Here is a 19,640-nt window from a genome sequence, read left to right as displayed (position 1 = left end):
CCAAAAATTTGGATGTGTCCACGTTGCGCTTTGGGGTGTTTCCTGTCGCGGGCGCTAGGCCTACCCACACAAGTGAGGTATCATTTTTATCGGGAGACGTGGGGGAACGCTGGGTGGAAGGAAATTTGTGGCTCCTCTCAGATTCCAGAACTTTCTGCCACAGAAATTTGAGGAACATGTGTTTTTTTAGCCAAATTTTGAGGTTTGCAAAGGATTCTGGGTAACAGAACCTGGTCCGAGCCCTGCAAGTCACCCCTCCTTGGATTCCCCTAGGTCTCTAGTTTTCAGAAATGCACAGGTTTGGTAGGTTTGCCTAGGTGCCGGCTGAGCTAGAGGCCAAAATCTACAGGTAGGCACTTCGCAAAAAACACCTCTGTTTTCTTTCCAAAATTTGGATGTGTCCACGTTGCGCTTTGGGGCGTTTCCTGTCGCGGGCGCTAGGCCTACCCACACAAGTGAGGTATCATTTTTATTGGGAGACTTGGGGGAAAGCTGGGTGGACGGAAATTTGTGGCTCCTCTCAGATTCTAGAACTTTCTGCCACAGAAATGTGAGGACCATGTGTTTTTTTAGCCAAATTTTGAGGTTTGCAAAGGATTCTGGTTAACAGAACCTGGTCCGAGCCCCGCAAGTCACCCCATCTTGGATTCCCCTAGGTCTCTAGTTTTCAGAAATGCACAGGTTTGGTAAGTTTCCCTAGGTGCCGGCTGAGCTAGAGGCCAAAATCTACAGGTAGGCACTTCGCAAAAAACACCTCTGTTTTCTTCCCAAAATTTGGATGTGTCCACATTGCGCTTTGGGGCATTTCGTGTCGCGGGCGCTAGGCCTACCCACACAAGTGAGGTATCATTTTTATCGGGAGACTTGGGGGAAAGCTGGGTGGAAGGAAATTTGTGGCTCCTCTCAGATTCTAGAACTTTCTGCCACAGAAATGTGAGGACCATGTGTTTTTTTAGCCAAATTTTGAGGTTTGCAAAGGATTCTGGGTAACAGAACCTGGTCCGAGCCCCGCAAGTCACCCCATCTTGGATTCCCCTAGGTCTCTAGTTTTCAGAAATGCACAGGTTTGGTAAGTTTCCCTAGGTGCCGGCTGAGCTAGAGGCCAAAATCTACAGGTAGGCACTTCGCAAAAAACACCTCTGTTTTCTTCCAAAATTTTGGATGTGTCCACTTTGCGCTTTGGGGTGTTTCCTGTCACGGGCGCTAGGCCTACCCACACAAGTGAGGTATCATTTTTATCGGGAGACGTGGGGGAACGCTGGGTGGAAGGAAATTTGTGGCTCCTCTCAGATTCCAGAACTTTCTGCCACAGAAATGTGAGGACCATATGTTTTTTTAGCCAAATTTTGAGGTTTGCAAAGGATTCTGGGTAACAGAACCTGGTCCGAGCCCCGCAAGTCACCCCTCCTTGGATTCCCCTAGGTCTCTAGTTTTCAGAAATGCACAGGTTTGGTAAGTTTCCCTAGGTGCCGGCTGAGCTAGAGGCCAAAATCTACAGGTAGGAACTTCGCAAAAAACACCTCTGTTTTCTTCCAAAAATTTGGATGTGTCCACGTTGCGCTTTGGGGTGTTTCATGTCGCGGGCGCTAGGCCTACCCACACAAGTGAGGTATCATTTTTATCGGGAGACGTGGGGGAACGCTGGGTGGAAGGAAATTTGTGGCTCCTCTCAGATTCCAGAACTTTCTGCCACAGAAATGTGAGGACCATATGTTTTTTTAGCCAAATTTTGAGGTTTGCAAAGGATTCTGGGTAACAGAACCTGGTCCGAGCCCCGCAAGTCACCCCTCCTTGGATTCCCCTAGGTCTCTAGTTTTCAGAAATGCACAGGTTTGGTAGGTTTCCCTAGGTGCCGGCTGAGCTAGAGGCCAAAATCTACAGGTAGGCACTTCGCAAAAAACACCTCTGTTTTCTTCCCAAAATTTGGATGTGTCCACGTTGCGCTTTGGGGCGTTTCCTGTCGCGGGCGCTAGGCCTACCCACACAAGTGAGGTATCATTTTTATCGGGAGACTTGGGGGAAAGCTGGGTGGAAGGAAATTTGTGGCTCCTCTCAGATTCTAGAACTTTCTGCCACAGAAATGTGAGGACCATGTGTTTTTATAGCCAAATTTTGAGGTTTGCAAAGGATTCTGGGTAACAGAACCTGGTCCGAGCCCCGCAAGTCACCCCATCTTAGATTCCCCTAGGTCTCTAGTTTTCAGAAATGCACAGGTTTGGTAAGTTTCCCTAGGTGCCGGCTGAGCTAGAGGCCAAAATCTACAGGTAGGCACTTCGCAAAAAACACCTCTGTTTTCTTCCAATATTTTGGATGTGTCCACTTTGCGCTTTGGGGTGTTTCCTGTCACGGGCGCTAGGCCTACCCACACAAGTGAGGTATCATTTTTATCGGGAGACTTGGGTGAACGCTGGGTGGAAGAAAATTTGTGGCTCCTCTCAGATTCCAGAACTTTCTGCCACAGAAATGTGGGGAACATGTGTTTTTTTAGCCAAATTTTCAGGTTTGCAAAGGATTCTGGGTAACAGAACCTGGTCCGAGCCCCGCAAATCACCCCATCTTGGATTCCCCTTGGTCTCTAGTTTTCAGAAATGCACAAGTTTGGTAGGTTTCCCTAGGTGCCGGCTGAGCTAGAGGCCAAAATCTACAGGTAGGCACTTCGCAAAAAACACCTCTGTTTTCTTCCAAAATTTTGGATGTGTCCACGTTGCGCTTTGGGGTGTTTACTGTCACGGGCGCTAGGCCTACCCACACAAGTGAGGTATCATTTTTATCGGGAGACTTGGGGGAACGCTGGGTGGAAGGAAATTTGTGGCTCCTCTCAGATTCCAGAACTTTCTGCCACAGAAATGTGAGGACCATATGTTTTTTTAGCCAAATTTTGAGGTTTGCAAAGGATTCTGGGTAACAGAACCTGGTCCGAGCCCCGCAAGTCACCCCATCTTGGATTCCCCTAGGTCTCTAGTTTTCAGAAATGCACAGGTTTGGTAAGTTTCCCTAGGTGCCGGCTGAGCTAGAGGCCAAAATCTACAGGTAGGCACTTCGCAAAAAACACCTCTGTTTTCTTCCAAAATTTTGGATGTGTCCACGTTGCGCTTTGGGGTGTTTACTGTCGCGGGCGCTAGGCCTACCCACACAAGTGAGGTATCATTTTTATCGGGAGACTTGGGGGAACGCTGGGTGGAAGGAAATTTGTGGCTCCTCTCAGATTCCAGAACTTTCTGCCACAGAAATGTGAGGAACATGTGTTTTTTTAGCCAAATTTTGAGGTTTGCAAAGGATTCTGGGTAACAGAACCTGGTCCGAGCCCCGCAAGTCACCCCTCCTTGGATTCCCCTAGGTCTCTAGTTTTCAGAAATGCACAGGTTTGGTAGGTTTCCCTAGGTGCCGGCTGAGCTAGAGGCCAAAATCTACAGGTAGGCACTTCGCAAAAAACACCTCTGTTTTTTTCCAAAAATTTGGATGTGTCCACGTTGCGCTTTGGGGTGTTTCCTGTCGCGGGCGCTAGGCTTACGCACACAAGTGAGGTATCATTTTTATCGGGAGACGTGGGGGAACGCTGGGTGGAAGGAAATTTGTGGCTCCTCTCAGATTCTAGAACTTTCTGCCACAGAAATGTGAGGACCATGTGTTTTTTTAGCCAAATTTTGAGGTTTGCAAAGGATTCTGGGTAACAGAACCTGGTCCGAGCCCCGCAAGTCACCCCATCTTGGATTCCCCTAGGTCTCTAGTTTTCAGAAATGCACAGGTTTGGTAAGTTTCCCTAGGTGCCGGCTGAGCTAGAGGCCAAAATCTACAGGTAGGCACTTCGCAAAAAACACCTCTGTTTTCTTCCAAAATTTTGGATGTGTCCACGTTGCGCTTTGGGGTGTTTACTGTCACGGGCGCGAGGCCTACCCACACAAGTGAGGTATCATTTTTATCGGGAGACTTGGAGGAACGCTGGGTGGAAGGAAATTTGTGGCTCCCCTCAGATTCCAGAACTTTCTGCCACAGAAATGTGAGGAACATGTGTTTTTTTAGCCAAATTTTGAGGTTTGCAAAGGATTCTGGGTAACAGAACCTGGTCCGAGCCCCGCAAGTCACCCCTCCTTGGATTCCCCTAGGTCTCTAGTTTTCAGAAATGCACAGGTTTGGTAGGTTTCCCTAGGTGCCGGCTGAGCTAGAGGCCAAAATCTACAGGTAGGCACTTCGCAAAAAACACCTCTGTTTTCTTCCAAATATTTGGATGTGTCCACGTTGCGCTTTGGGGCGTTTCCTGTCGCGGGCGCTAGGCCTACCCACACAAGTGAGGTATCATTTTTATCGGGAGACTTGGGGGAAAGCTGGGTGGAAGGAAATTTGTGGCTCCTCTCAGATTCTAGAACTTTCTGCCACAGAAATGTGAGGACCATGTGTTTTTTTAGCCAAATTTTGAGGTTTGCAAAGGATTCTGGGTAACAGAACCTGGTCCGAGCCCCGCAAGTCACCCCATCTTGGATTCCCCTAGGTCTCTAGTTTTCAGAAATGCACAGGTTTGGTAAGTTTCCCTAGGTGCCGGCTGAGCTAGAGGCCAAAATCTACAGGTAGGCACTTCGCAAAAAACACCTCTGTTTTCTTCCAATATTTTGGATGTGTCCACTTTGCGCTTTGGGGTGTTTCCTGTCACGGGCGCTAGGCCTACCCACACAAGTGAGGTATCATTTTTATCGGGAGACTTGGGTGAACGCTGGGTGGAAGAAAATTTGTGGCTCCTCTCAGATTCCAGAACTTTCTGCCACAGAAATGTGGGGAACATGTGTTTTTTTAGCCAAATTTTGAGGTTTGCAAAGGATTCTGGGTAACAGAACCTGGTCCGAGCCCCGCAAATCACCCCATCTTGGATTCCCCTTGGTCTCTAGTTTTCAGAAATGCACAGGTTTGGTAGGTTTCCCTAGGTGCCGGCTGAGCTAGAGGCCAAAATCTACAGGTAGGCACTTCGCAAAAAACACCTCTGTTTTCTTCCAAAATTTTGGATGTGTCCACGTTGCGCTTTGGGGTGTTTACTGTCACGGGCGCTAGGCCTACCCACACAAGTGAGGTATCATTTTTATCGGGAGACTTGGGGGAACGCTGGGTTGAAGGAAATTTGTGGCTCCTCTCAGATTCCAGAACTTTCTGCCACAGAAATGTGAGGACCTTATGTTTTTTTAGCCAAATTTTGAGGTTTGCAAAGGATTCTGGGTAACAGAACCTGGTCCGAGCCCCGCAAGTCACCCCTCCTTGGATTCCCCTAGGTCTCTAGTTTTCAGAAATGCACAGGTTTGGTAGGTTTCCCTAGGTGCCGGCTGAGCTAGAGGCCAAAATCTACAGGTAGGAACTTTGCAAAAAACACCTCTGTTTTCTTCCAAAAATTTGGATGTGTCCACGTTGCGCTTTGGGGTGTTTCCTGTCGCGGGCGCTAGGCCTACCCACACAAGTGAGGTATCATTTTTATCGGGAGACGTGGGGGAACGCTGGGTGGAAGGAAATTTGTGGCTCCTCTCAGATTCCAGAACTTTCTGCCACAGAAATGTGAGGACCATATGTTTTTTTAGCCAAATTTTGAGGTTTGCAAAGGATTCTGGGTAACAGAACCTGGTCCGAGCCCCGCAAGTCACCCCTCCTTGGATTCCCCTAGGTCTCTAGTTTTCAGAAATGCACAGGTTTGGTAGGTTTCCCTAGGTGCCGGCTGAGCTAGAGGCCAAAATCTACAGGTAGGCACTTCGCAAAAAACACCTCTGTTTTCTTCCCAAAATTTGGATGTGTCCACGTTGCGCTTTGGGGCGTTTCCTGTCGCGGGCGCTAGGCCTACCCACACAAGTGAGGTATCATTTTTATCGGGAGACTTGGGGGAAAGCTGGGTGGAAGGAAATTTGTGGCTCCTCTCAGATTCTAGAACTTTCTGCCACAGAAATGTGAGGACCATGTGTTTTTTTAGCCAAATTTTGAGGTTTGCAAAGGATTCTGGGTAACAGAACCTGGTCCGAGCCCCGCAAGTCACCCCATCTTGGATTCCCCTAGGTCTCTAGTTTTCAGAAATGCACAGGTTTGGTAAGTTTCCCTAGGTGCCGGCTGAGCTAGAGGCCAAAATCTACAGGTAGGCACTTCGCAAAAAACACCTCTGTTTTCTTCCAAAATTTTGGATGTGTCCACGTTGCGCTTTGGGGTGTTTACTGTCACGGGCGCGAGGCCTACCCACACAAGTGAGGTATCATTTTTATCGGGAGACTTGGGGGAACGCTGGGTGGAAGGAAATTTGTGGCTCCTCTCAGATTCCAGAACTTTCTGCCACAGAAATGTGAGGAACATGTGTTTTTTTAGCCAAATTTTGAGGTTTGCAAAGGATTCTGGGTAACAGAACCTGGTCCGAGCCCCACAAGTCACCCCTCCTTGGATTCCCCTAGGTCTCTAGTTTTCAGAAATGCACAGGTTTGGTAGGTTTCCCTAGGTGCCGGCTGAGCTAGAGGCCAAAATCTACAGGTAGGCACTTCGCAAAAAACACCTCTGTTTTCTTCCAAAAATTTGGATGTGTCCACGTTGCGCTTTGGGGTGTTTCCTGTCGCGGGCGCTAGGCCTACCCACACAAGTGAGGTATCATTTTTATCGGGAGACGTGGGGGAACGCTGGGTGGAAGGAAATTTGTGGCTCCTCTCAGATTCTAGAACTTTCTGCCACAGAAATGTGAGGACCATGTGTTTTTTTTGCCAAATTTTGAGGTTTGCAAAGGATTCTGGGTAACAGAACCTGGTCCGAGCCCCGCAAGTCACCCCATCTTGGATTCCCCTAGGTCTCTAGTTTTCAGAAATGCACAGGTTTGGTAAGTTTCCCTAGGTGCCGGCTGAGCTAGAGGCCAAAATCTACAGGTAGGCACTTCGCAAAAAACACCTCTGTTTTCTTCCAAAATTTTGGATGTGTCCACGTTGCGCTTTGGGGTGTTTACTGTCACGGGCGCGAGGCCTACCCACACAAGTGAGGTATCATTTTTATCGGGAGACTTGGAGGAACGCTGGGTGGAAGGAAATTTGTGGCTCCTCTCAGATTCCAGAACTTTCTGCCACAGAAATTTGAGGAACATGTGTTTTTTTAGCCAAATTTTGAGGTTTGCAAAGGATTCTGGGTAACAGAACCTGGTCCGAGCCCCGCAAGTCACCCCTCCTTGGATTCCCCTAGGTCTCTAGTTTTCAGAAATGCACAGGTTTGGTAGGTTTCCCTAGGTGCCGGCTGAGCTAGAGGCCAAAATCTACAGGTAGGCACTTCGCAAAAAACACCTCTGTTTTCTTCCCAAAATTTGGATGTGTCCACGTTGCGCTTTGGGGCGTTTCCTGTCGCGGGCGCTAGGCCTACCCACACAAGTGAGGTATCATTTTTATCGGGAGACTTGGGGGAAAGCTGGGTGGAAGGAAATTTGTGGCTCCTCTCAGATTCTAGAACTTTCTGCCACAGAAATGTGAGGACCATGTGTTTTTTTAGCCAAATTTTGAGGTTTGCAAAGGATTCTGGGTAACAGAACCTGGTCCGAGCCCCGCAAGTCACCCCATCTTGGATTCCCCTAGGTCTCTAGTTTTCAGAAATGCACAGGTTTGGTAAGTTTCCCTAGGTGCCGGCTGAGCTAGAGGCCAAAATCTACAGGTAGGCACTTCGCAAAAAACACCTCTGTTTTCTTCCAATATTTTGGATGTGTCCACTTTGCGCTTTGGGGTGTTTCCTGTCACGGGCGCTAGGCCTACCCACACAAGTGAGGTATCATTTTTATCGGGAGACTTGGGTGAACGCTGGGTGGAAGAAAATTTGTGGCTCCTCTCAGATTCCAGAACTTTCTGCCACAGAAATGTGGGGAACATGTGTTTTTTTAGCCAAATTTTGAGGTTTGCAAAGGATTCTGGGTAACAGAACCTGGTCCGAGCCCCGCAAATCACCCCATCTTGGATTCCCCTTGGTCTCTAGTTTTCAGAAATGCACAGGTTTGGTAGGTTTCCCTAGGTGCCGGCTGAGCTAGAGGCCAAAATCTACAGGTAGGCACTTCGCAAAAAACACCTCTGTTTTCTTCCAAAATTTTGGATGTGTCCACGTTGCGCTTTGGGGTGTTTACTGTCACGGGCGCTAGGCCTACCCACACAAGTGAGGTATCATTTTTATCGGGAGACTTGGGGGAACGCTGGGTTGAAGGAAATTTGTGGCTCCTCTCAGATTCCAGAACTTTCTGCCACAGAAATGTGAGGACCTTATGTTTTTTTAGCCAAATTTTGAGGTTTGCAAAGGATTCTGGGTAACAGAACCTGGTCCGAGCCCCGCAAGTCACCCCTCCTTGGATTCCCCTAGGTCTCTAGTTTTCAGAAATGCACAGGTTTGGTAGGTTTCCCTAGGTGCCGGCTGAGCTAGAGGCCAAAATCTACAGGTAGGAACTTTGCAAAAAACACCTCTGTTTTCTTCCAAAAATTTGGATGTGTCCACGTTGCGCTTTGGGGTGTTTCCTGTCGCGGGCGCTAGGCCTACCCACACAAGTGAGGTATCATTTTTATCGGGAGACGTGGGGGAACGCTGGGTGGAAGGAAATTTGTGGCTCCTCTCAGATTCCAGAACTTTCTGCCACAGAAATGTGAGGACCATATGTTTTTTTAGCCAAATTTTGAGGTTTGCAAAGGATTCTGGGTAACAGAACCTGGTCCGAGCCCCGCAAGTCACCCCTCCTTGGATTCCCCTAGGTCTCTAGTTTTCAGAAATGCACAGGTTTGGTAGGTTTCCCTAGGTGCCGGCTGAGCTAGAGGCCAAAATCTACAGGTAGGCACTTCGCAAAAAACACCTCTGTTTTCTTCCCAAAATTTGGATGTGTCCACGTTGCGCTTTGGGGCGTTTCCTGTCGCGGGCGCTAGGCCTACCCACACAAGTGAGGTATCATTTTTATCGGGAGACTTGGGGGAAAGCTGGGTGGAAGGAAATTTGTGGCTCCTCTCAGATTCTAGAACTTTCTGCCACAGAAATGTGAGGACCATGTGTTTTTTTAGCCAAATTTTGAGGTTTGCAAAGGATTCTGGGTAACAGAACCTGGTCCGAGCCCCGCAAGTCACCCCATCTTGGATTCCCCTAGGTCTCTAGTTTTCAGAAATGCACAGGTTTGGTAAGTTTCCCTAGGTGCCGGCTGAGCTAGAGGCCAAAATCTACAGGTAGGCACTTCGCAAAAAACACCTCTGTTTTCTTCCAAAATTTTGGATGTGTCCACGTTGCGCTTTGGGGTGTTTACTGTCACGGGCGCGAGGCCTACCCACACAAGTGAGGTATCATTTTTATCGGGAGACTTGGGGGAACGCTGGGTGGAAGGAAATTTGTCGCTCCTCTCAGATTCCAGAACTTTCTGCCACAGAAATGTGAGGAACATGTGTTTTTTTAGCCAAATTTTGAGGTTTGCAAAGGATTCTGGGTAACAGAACCTGGTCCGAGCCCCACAAGTCACCCCTCCTTGGATTCCCCTAGGTCTCTAGTTTTCAGAAATGCACAGGTTTGGTAGGTTTCCCTAGGTGCCGGCTGAGCTAGAGGCCAAAATCTACAGGTAGGCACTTCGCAAAAAACACCTCTGTTTTCTTTCAAAAATTTGGATGTGTCCACGTTGCGCTTTGGGGTGTTTCCTGTCGCGGGCGCTAGGCCTACCCACACAAGTGAGGTATCATTTTTATCGGGAGACGTGGGGGAACGCTGGGTGGAAGGAAATTTGTGGCTCCTCTCAGATTCTAGAACTTTCTGCCACAGAAATGTGAGGACCATGTGTTTTTTTTGCCAAATTTTGAGGTTTGCAAAGGATTCTGGGTAACAGAACCTGGTCCGAGCCCCGCAAGTCACCCCATCTTGGATTCCCCTAGGTCTCTAGTTTTCAGAAATGCACAGGTTTGGTAAGTTTCCCTAGGTGATGGCTGAGCTAGAGGCCAAAATCTACAGGTAGGCACTTCGCAAAAAACACCTCTGTTTTCTTCCAAAATTTTGGATGTGTCCACGTTGCGCTTTGGGGTGTTTACTGTCACGGGCGCGAGGCCTACCCACACAAGTGAGGTATCATTTTTATCGGGAGACTTGGAGGAACGCTGGGTGGAAGGAAATTTGTGGCTCCTCTCAGATTCCAGAACTTTCTGCCACAGAAATTTGAGGAACATGTGTTTTTTTAGCCAAATTTTGAGGTTTGCAAAGGATTCTGGGTAACAGAACCTGGTCCGAGCCCCGCAAGTCACCCCTCCTTGGATTCCCCTAGGTCTCTAGTTTTCAGAAATGCACAGGTTTGGTAGGTTTCCCTAGGTGCCGGCTGAGCTAGAGGCCAAAATCTACAGGTAGGCACTTCGCAAAAAACACCTCTGTTTTCTTCCAAAAATTTGGATGTGTCCACGTTGCGCTTTGGGGTGTTTCCTGTCGCGGGCGCTAGGCCTACCCACACAAGTGAGGTATCATTTTTATCGGGAGACGTGGGGGAACGCTGGGTGGAAGGAAATTTGTGGCTCCTCTCAGATTCCAGAACTTTCTGCCACAGAAATTTGAGGAACATGTGTTTTTTTAGCCAAATTTTGAGGTTTGCAAAGGATTCTGGGTAACAGAACCTGGTCCGAGCCCCGCAAGTCACCCCTCCTTGGATTCCCCTAGGTCTCTAGTTTTCAGAAATGCACAGGTTTGGTAGGTTTCCCTAGGTGCCGGCTGAGCTAGAGGCCAAAATCTACAGGTAGGCACTTCGCAAAAAACACCTCTGTTTTCTTCTCAAAATTTGGATGTGTCCACGTTGCGCTTTGGGGCGTTTCCTGTCGCGGGCGCTAGGCCTACCCACACAAGTGAGGTATTATTTTTATCGGGAGACTTGGGGGAAAGCTGGGTGGACGGAAATTTGTGGCTCCTCTCAGATTCTAGAACTTTCTGCCACAGAAATGTGAGGACCATGTGTTTTTTTAGCCAAATTTTGAGGTTTGCAAAGGATTCTGGGTAACAGAACCTGGTCCGAGCCCCGCAAGTCACCCCTCCTTGGATTCCCCTAGGTCTATAGTTTTCAGAAATGCACAGGTTTGGTAGGTTTCCCTAGGTGCCGGCTGAGCTAGAGGCCAAAATCTACAGGTAGGCACTTCGCAAAAAACACCTCTGTTTTCTTCCCAAAATTTGGATGTGTCCACGTTGCGCTTTGGGGCGTTTCCTGTCGCGGGCGCTAGGCCTACCCACACAAGTGAGGTATCATTTTTATCGGGAGACTTGGGGGAAAGCTGGGTGGAAGGAAATTTGTGGCTCCTCTCAGATTCTAGAACTTTCTGCCACAGAAATGTGAGGACCATGTGTTTTTTTAGCCAAATTTTGAGGTTTGCAAAGGATTCTGGGTAACAGAACCTGGTCCGAGCCCCGCAAGTCACCCCATCTTGGATTCCCCTAGGTCTCTAGTTTTCAGAAATGCACAGGTTTGGTAAGTTTCCCTAGGTGCCGGCTGAGCTAGAGGCCAAAATCTACAGGTAGGCACTTCGCAAAAAACACCTCTGTTTTCTTCCAATATTTTGGATGTGTCCACTTTGCGCTTTGGGGTGTTTCCTGTCACGGGCGCTAGGCCTACCCACACAAGTGAGGTATCATTTTTATCGGGAGACTTGGGTGAACGCTGGGTGGAAGAAAATTTGTGGCTCCTCTCAGATTCCAGAACTTTCTGCCACAGAAATGTGGGGAACATGTGTTTTTTTAGCCAAATTTTGAGGTTTGCAAAGGATTCTGGGTAACAGAACCTGGTCCGAGCCCCGCAAATCACCCCATCTTGGATTCCCCTTGGTCTCTAGTTTTCAGAAATGCACAGGTTTGGTAGGTTTCCCTAGGTGCCGGCTGAGCTAGAGGCCAAAATCTACAGGTAGGCACTTCGCAAAAAACACCTCTGTTTTCTTCCAAAATTTTGGATGTGTCCACGTTGCGCTTTGGGGTGTTTACTGTCACGGGCGCTAGGCCTACCCACACAAGTGAGGTATCATTTTTATCGGGAGACTTGGGGGAACGCTGGGTTGAAGGAAATTTGTGGCTCCTCTCAGATTCCAGAACTTTCTGCCACAGAAATGTGAGGACCATATGTTTTTTTAGCCAAATTTTGAGGTTTGCAAAGGATTCTGGGTAACAGAACCTGGTCCGAGCCCCGCAAGTCACCCCTCCTTGGATTCCCCTAGGTCTCTAGTTTTCAGAAATGCACAGGTTTGGTAGGTTTCCCTAGGTGCCGGCTGAGCTAGAGGCCAAAATCTACAGGTAGGAACTTTGCAAAAAACACCTCTGTTTTCTTCCAAAAATTTGGATGTGTCCACGTTGCGCTTTGGGGTGTTTACTGTCGCGGGCGCTAGGCCTACCCACACAAGTGAGGTATCATTTTTATCGGGAGACGTGGGGGAACGCTGGGTGGAAGGAAATTTGTGGCTCCTCTCAGATTCCAGAACTTTCTGCCACAGAAATGTGAGGACCATATGTTTTTTTAGCCAAATTTTGAGGTTTGCAAAGGATTCTGGGTAACAGAACCTGGTCCGAGCCCCGCAAGTCACCCCTCCTTGGATTCCCCTAGGTCTCTAGTTTTCAGAAATGCACAGGTTTGGTAGGTTTCCCTAGGTGCCGGCTGAGCTAGAGGCCAAAATCTACAGGTAGGCACTTCGCAAAAAACACCTCTGTTTTCTTCTCAAAATTTGGATGTGTCCACGTTGCGCTTTGGGGCGTTTCCTGTCGCGGGCGCTAGGCCTACCCACACAAGTGAGGTATTATTTTTATCGGGAGACTTGGGGGAAAGCTGGGTGGACGGAAATTTGTGGCTCCTCTCAGATTCTAGAACTTTCTGCCACAGAAATGTGAGGACCATGTGTTTTTTTAGCCAAATTTTGAGGTTTGCAAAGGATTCTGGGTAACAGAACCTGGTCCGAGCCCCGCAAGTCACCCCTCCTTGGATTCCCCTAGGTCTATAGTTTTCAGAAATGCACAGGTTTGGTAGGTTTCCCTAGGTGCCGGCTGAGCTAGAGGCCAAAATCTACAGGTAGGCACTTCGCAAAAAACACCTCTGTTTTCTTCCCAAAATTTGGATGTGTCCACGTTGCGCTTTGGGGCGTTTCCTGTCGCGGGCGCTAGGCCTACCCACACAAGTGAGGTATCATTTTTATCGGGAGACTTGGGGGAAAGCTGGGTGGAAGGAAATTTGTGGCTCCTCTCAGATTCTAGAACTTTCTGCCACAGAAATGTGAGGACCATGTGTTTTTTTAGCCAAATTTTGAGGTTTGCAAAGGATTCTGGGTAACAGAACCTGGTCCGAGCCCCGCAAGTCACCCCATCTTGGATTCCCCTAGGTCTCTAGTTTTCAGAAATGCACAGGTTTGGTAAGTTTCCCTAGGTGCCGGCTGAGCTAGAGGCCAAAATCTACAGGTAGGCACTTCGCAAAAAACACCTCTGTTTTCTTCCAATATTTTGGATGTGTCCACTTTGCGCTTTGGGGTGTTTCCTGTCACGGGCGCTAGGCCTACCCACACAAGTGAGGTATCATTTTTATCGGGAGACTTGGGTGAACGCTGGGTGGAAGAAAATTTGTGGCTCCTCTCAGATTCCAGAACTTTCTGCCACAGAAATGTGGGGAACATGTGTTTTTTTAGCCAAATTTTGAGGTTTGCAAAGGATTCTGGGTAACAGAACCTGGTCCGAGCCCCGCAAATCACCCCATCTTGGATTCCCCTTGGTCTCTAGTTTTCAGAAATGCACAGGTTTGGTAGGTTTCCCTAGGTGCCGGCTGAGCTAGAGGCCAAAATCTACAGGTAGGCACTTCGCAAAAAACACCTCTGTTTTCTTCCAAAATTTTGGATGTGTCCACGTTGCGCTTTGGGGTGTTTACTGTCACGGGCGCTAGGCCTACCCACACAAGTGAGGTATCATTTTTATCGGGAGACTTGGGGGAACGCTGGGTTGAAGGAAATTTGTGGCTCCTCTCAGATTCCAGAACTTTCTGCCACAGAAATGTGAGGACCATATGTTTTTTTAGCCAAATTTTGAGGTTTGCAAAGGATTCTGGGTAACAGAACCTGGTCCGAGCCCCGCAAGTCACCCCTCCTTGGATTCCCCTAGGTCTCTAGTTTTCAGAAATGCACAGGTTTGGTAGGTTTCCCTAGGTGCCGGCTGAGCTAGAGGCCAAAATCTACAGGTAGGAACTTTGCAAAAAACACCTCTGTTTTCTTCCAAAAATTTGGATGTGTCCACGTTGCGCTTTGGGGTGTTTACTGTCGCGGGCGCTAGGCCTACCCACACAAGTGAGGTATCATTTTTATCGGGAGACGTGGGGGAACGCTGGGTGGAAGGAAATTTGTGGCTCCTCTCAGATTCCAGAACTTTCTGCCACAGAAATGTGAGGACCATATGTTTTTTTAGCCAAATTTTGAGGTTTGCAAAGGATTCTGGGTAACAGAACCTGGTCCGAGCCCCGCAAGTCACCCCTCCTTGGATTCCCCTAGGTCTCTAGTTTTCAGAAATGCACAGGTTTGGTAGGTTTCCCTAGGTGCCGGCTGAGCTAGAGGCCAAAATCTACAGGTAGGCACTTCGCAAAAAACACCTCTGTTTTCTTCCCAAAATTTGGATGTGTCCACGTTGCGCTTTGGGGCGTTTCCTGTCGCGGGCGCTAGGCCTACCCACACAAGTGAGGTATCATTTTTATCGGGAGACTTGGGGGAAAGCTGGGTGGAAGGAAATTTGTGGCTCCTCTCAGATTCTAGAACTTTCTGCCACAGAAATGTGAGGACCATGTGTTTTTTTAGCCAAATTTTGAGGTTTGCAAAGGATTCTGGGTAACAGAACCTGGTCCGAGCCCCGCAAGTCACCCCATCTTGGATTCCCCTAGGTCTCTATTTTTCAGAAAAGCACAGGTTTGGTAAGTTTCCCTAGGTGCCGGCTGAGCTAGAGGCCAAAATCTACAGGTAGGCACTTCGCAAAAAACACCTCTGTTTTCTTCCAAAATTTTGGATGTGTCCACTTTGCGCTTTGGGGTGTTTCCTGTCACGGGCGCTAGGCCTACCCTCACAAGTGAGGTATCATTTTTATCGGGAGACTGGGGTGAACGCTGGGTGGAAGAAAATTTGTGGCTCCTCTCAGATTCCAGAACTTTCTGCCACAGAAATGTGGGGAACATGTGTTTTTTTAGCCAAATTTTGAGGTTTGCAAAGGATTCTGGGTAACAGAACCTGGTCCGAGCCCCGCAAATCACCCCATCTTGGATTCCCCTTGGTCTCTAGTTTTCAGAAATGCACAGATTTGGTTGGTTTCCCTAGGTGCCGGCTGAGCTAGAGGCCAAAATCTACAGGTAGGCACTTCGCAAAAAACACCTCTGTTTTCTTCCAAAATTTTGGATGTGTCCACGTTGCGCTTTGGGGTGTTTACTGTCACGGGCGCTAGGCCTACCCACACAAGTGAGGTATCATTTTTATCGGGAGACTTGGGGGAACGCTGGGTGGAAGGAAATTTGTGGCTCCTCTCAGATTCCAGAACTTTCTGCCACAGAAATGTGAGGACCATATGTTTTTTTAGCCAAATTTTGAGGTTTGCAAAGGATTCTGGGTAACAGAACCTGGTCCGAGCCCCGCAAGTCACCCCTCCTTGGATTCCCCTAGGTCTCTAGTTTTCAGAAATGCACCGGTATGGTAGGTTTCCCTAGGTGCCGGCTGAGCTAGAGGCCAAAATCTACAGGTAGGCACTTCGCAAAAAACACCTCTGTTTTCTTCGAAAAATTTGGATGTGTCCACGTTGCGCTTTGGGGTGTTTCCTGTCGCGGGCGCTAGGCCTACCCACACAAGTGAGGTATCATTTTTATAGTGAGACTTGGGTGAACGCTGGGTTGAAGGAAATTTGTGGCTCCTCTCAGATTCCAGAACTTTCTGCCACAGAAATGTGAGGAACATGTGTTTTTTTAGCCAAATTTTGAGGTTTGCAAAGGATTCTGGGTAACAGAACCTGGTCCGAGCCACGCAAGTCACCCCTCCTTGGATTCCCCTAGGTCTCTAGTTTTCAGAAATGCACAGGTTTGGTAGGTTTCCCTAGGTGCCGGCTGAGCTAGAGGCCAAAATCTACAGGTAGGCACTTCGCAAAAAACACCTCTGTTTTCTTCCAAAAATTTGGATGTGTCCACGTTGCGCTTTGGGGTGTTTCCTGTCGCGGTCGCTAGGCCTACCCACACAAGTGAGGTATCATTTTTATCGGGAGACGTGGAGGAACGCTGGGTGGAAGGAAATTTGTGGCTCCTCTCAGATTCCAGAACTTTCTGCCACAGAAATTTGAGGAACATGTGTTTTTTTAGCCAAATTTTGAGGTTTGCAAAGGATTCTGGGTAACAGAACCTGGTCCGAGCCCTGCAAGTCACCCCTCCTTGGACTCCCCTAGGTCTCTAGTTTTCAGAAATGCACAGGTTTGGTAGGTTTCCCTAGGTGCCGGCTGAGCTAGAGGCCAAAATCTACAGGTAGGCACTTCGCAAAAAACACCTCTGTTTTCTTCCAAAAATTTGGATGTGTCCACGTTGCGCTTTGGGGTGTTTCCTGTCGCGGGCGCTAGGCCTACCCACACAAGTGAGGTATCATTTTTATCGGGATACGTGGGGGAACGCTGGGTGGAAGGAAATTTGTGGCTCCTCTCAGATTCCAGAACTTTCTGCCACAGAAATTTGAGGAACATGTGTTTTTTTAGCCAAATTTTGAGGTTTGCAAAGGATTCTGGGTAACAGAACCTGGTCCGAGCCCCGCAAGTCACCCCTCCTTGGATTCCCCTAGGTCTCTAGTTTTCAGAAATGCACAGGTTTGGTAGGTTTCCCTAGGTGCCGGCTGAGCTAGAGGCCAAAATCTACAGGTAGGCACTTCGCAAAAAACACCTCTGTTTTCTTCCCAAAATTTGGATGTGTCCACGTTGCGCTTTGGGGCGTTTCCTGTCGCGGGCGCTAGGCCTACCCACACAAGTGAGGTATCATTTTTATCGGGAGACTTGGGGGAAAGCTGGGTGGAAGGAAATTTGTGGCTCCTCTCAGATTCTAGAACTTTCTGCCACAGAAATGTGAGGACCATGTGTTTTTTTAGCCAAATTTTGAGGTTTGCAAAGGATTCTGGGTAACAGAACCTGGTCCGAGCCCCGCAAGTCACCCCATCTTGGATTCCCCTAGGTCTCTAGTTTTCAGAAATGCACAGGTTTGGTAAGTTTCCCTAGGTGCCGGCTGAGCTAGAGGCCAAAATCTACAGGTAGGCACTTCGCAAAAAACACCTCTGTTTTCTTCCAAAATTTTGGATGTGTCCACTTTGCGCTTTGGGGTGTTTCCTGTCACGGGCGCTAGGCCTACCCACACAAGTGAGGTATCATTTTTATCGGGAGACTTGGGTGAACGCTGGGTGGAAGAAAATTTGTGGCTCCTCTCAGATTCCAGAACTTTCTGCCACAGAAATGTGGGGAACATGTGTTTTTTTAGCCAAATTTTGAGGTTTGCAAAGGATTCTGGGTAACAGAACCTGGTCCGAGCCCCGCAAATCACCCCATCTTGGATTCCCCTTGGTCTCTAGTTTTCAGAAATGCACAGGTTTGGTAGGTTTCCCTAGGTGCCGGCTGAGCTAGAGGCCAAAATCTACAGGTAGGCACTTCGCAAAAAACACCTCTGTTTTCTTCCAAAATTTTGGATGTGTCCACGTTGCGCTTTGGGGTGTTTACTGTCACGGGCGCTAGGCCTACCCACACAAGTGAGGTATCATTTTTATCGGGAGACTTGGGGGAACGCTGTGTGGAAGGAAATTTGTGGCTCCTCTCAGATTCCAGAACTTTCTGCCACAGAAATGTGAGGACCATATGTTTTTTTAGCCAAATTTTGAGGTTTGCAAAGGATTCTGGTTAACAGAACCTGGTCCGAGCCCCGCAAGTCACCCCTCCTTGGATTCCCCTAGGTCTCTAGTTTTCAGAAATGCACAGGTATGGTAGGTTTCCCTAGGTGCCGGCTGAGCTAGAGGCCAAAATCTACAGGTAGGCACTTCGCAAAAAACACCTCTGTTTTCTTCGAAAAATGTGGATGTGTCCACGTTGCGCTTTGGGGTGTTTCCTGTCGCGGGCGCTAGGCCTACCCACACAAGTGAGGTATCATTTTTATAGGGAGACTTGGGTGAACGCTGGGTGGAATGAAATTTGTGGCTCCTCTCAGATTCCAGAACTTTCTGCCACAGAAATGTGAGGAACATGTGTTTTTTTAGCCAAATTTTGAGGTTTGCAAAGGATTCTGGGTAACAGAACCTGGTCCGAGCCCCGCTAGTCACCCCTCCTTGGATTCTCCTAGGTCTCTAGTTTTCAGAAATACACAGGTTTGGTAGGTTTCCCTAGGTGCCGGCTGAGCTAGAGGCCAAAATCTACAGGTAGGCACTTCGCAAAAAACACCTCTGTTTTCTTCCAAAAATTTGGATGTGTCCACGTTGCGCTTTGGGGTGTTTCCTGTCGCGGGCTAGGCCTACCCACACAAGTGAGGTATCATTTTTATCGGGAGACGTGGGGGAACGCTGGGTGGAAGGAAATTTGTGGCTCCTCTCAGATTCCAGAACTTTCTGCCACAGAAATTTGAGGAACATGTGTTTTTTTAGCCAAATTTTGAGGTTTGTAAAGGATTCTGGGTAACAGAACCTGGTCCGAGCCCTGCAAGTCACCCCTCCTTGGATTCCCCTAGGTCTCTAGTTTTCAGAAATGCACAGGTTTGGTAGGTTTCCCTAGGTGCCGGCTGAGCTAGAGGCCAAAATCTACAGGTAGGCACTTCGCAAAAAACACCTCTGTTTTCTTCCCAAAATTTGGATGTGTCCACGTTGCGCTTTGGGGCGTTTCCTGTCGCGGGCGCTAGGCCTACCCACACAAGTGAGGTATCATTTTTATCGGGAGACTTGGGGGAAAGCTGGGTGGAAGGAAATTTGTGGCTCCTCTCAGATTCTAGAACTTTCTGCCACAGAAATGTGAGGACCATGTGTTTTTTTAGCCAAATTTTGAGGTTTGCAAAGGATTCTGGGTAACAGAACCTGGTCCGAGCCCCGCAAGTCACCCCTCCTTGGATTCCCCTAGGTCTCTAGTTTTCAGAAATGCACAGGTATGGTAGGTTTCCCTAGGTGCCGGCTGAGCTAGAGGCCAAAATCTACAGGTAGGCACTTCGCAAAAAACACCTCTGTTTTCTTCCAAAAATTTGGATGTGTCCACGTTGCGCTTTGGGGTGTTTCCTGTCGCGGGCGCTAGGCCTACCCACACAAGTGAGGTATCATTTTTATAGGGAGACTTGGGTGAACGCTGGGTGGAAGGAAATTTGTGGCTCCTCTCAGATTCCAGAACTTTCTGCCACAGAAATGTGAGGAACATGTGTTTTTTTAGCCAAATTTTGAGGTTTGCAAAGGATTCTGGGTAACAGAACCTGGTCCGAGCCCCGCAAGTCACCCCTCCTTGGATTCCCCTAGGTCTCTAGTTTTCAGAAATGCACAGGTTTGGTAGGTTTCCCTAGGTGCCGGCTGAGCTAGAGGCCAAAATCTACAGGTAGGCACTTCGCAAAAAACACCTCTGTTTTCTTCCAAAAATTTGGATGTGTCCACGTTGCGCTTTGGGGTGATTCCTGTCGCGGGCGCTAGGCCTACCCACACAAGTGAGGTATCATTTTTATCGGGAGACGTGGGGGAACG

This window comes from Pleurodeles waltl, chromosome 3_1, assembly GCF_031143425.1.
Source record: "Pleurodeles waltl isolate 20211129_DDA chromosome 3_1, aPleWal1.hap1.20221129, whole genome shotgun sequence".
Taxonomy (NCBI): Eukaryota; Metazoa; Chordata; class Amphibia; order Caudata; family Salamandridae; genus Pleurodeles; species Pleurodeles waltl.
This window is presented reverse-complemented; position numbering follows the sequence as displayed.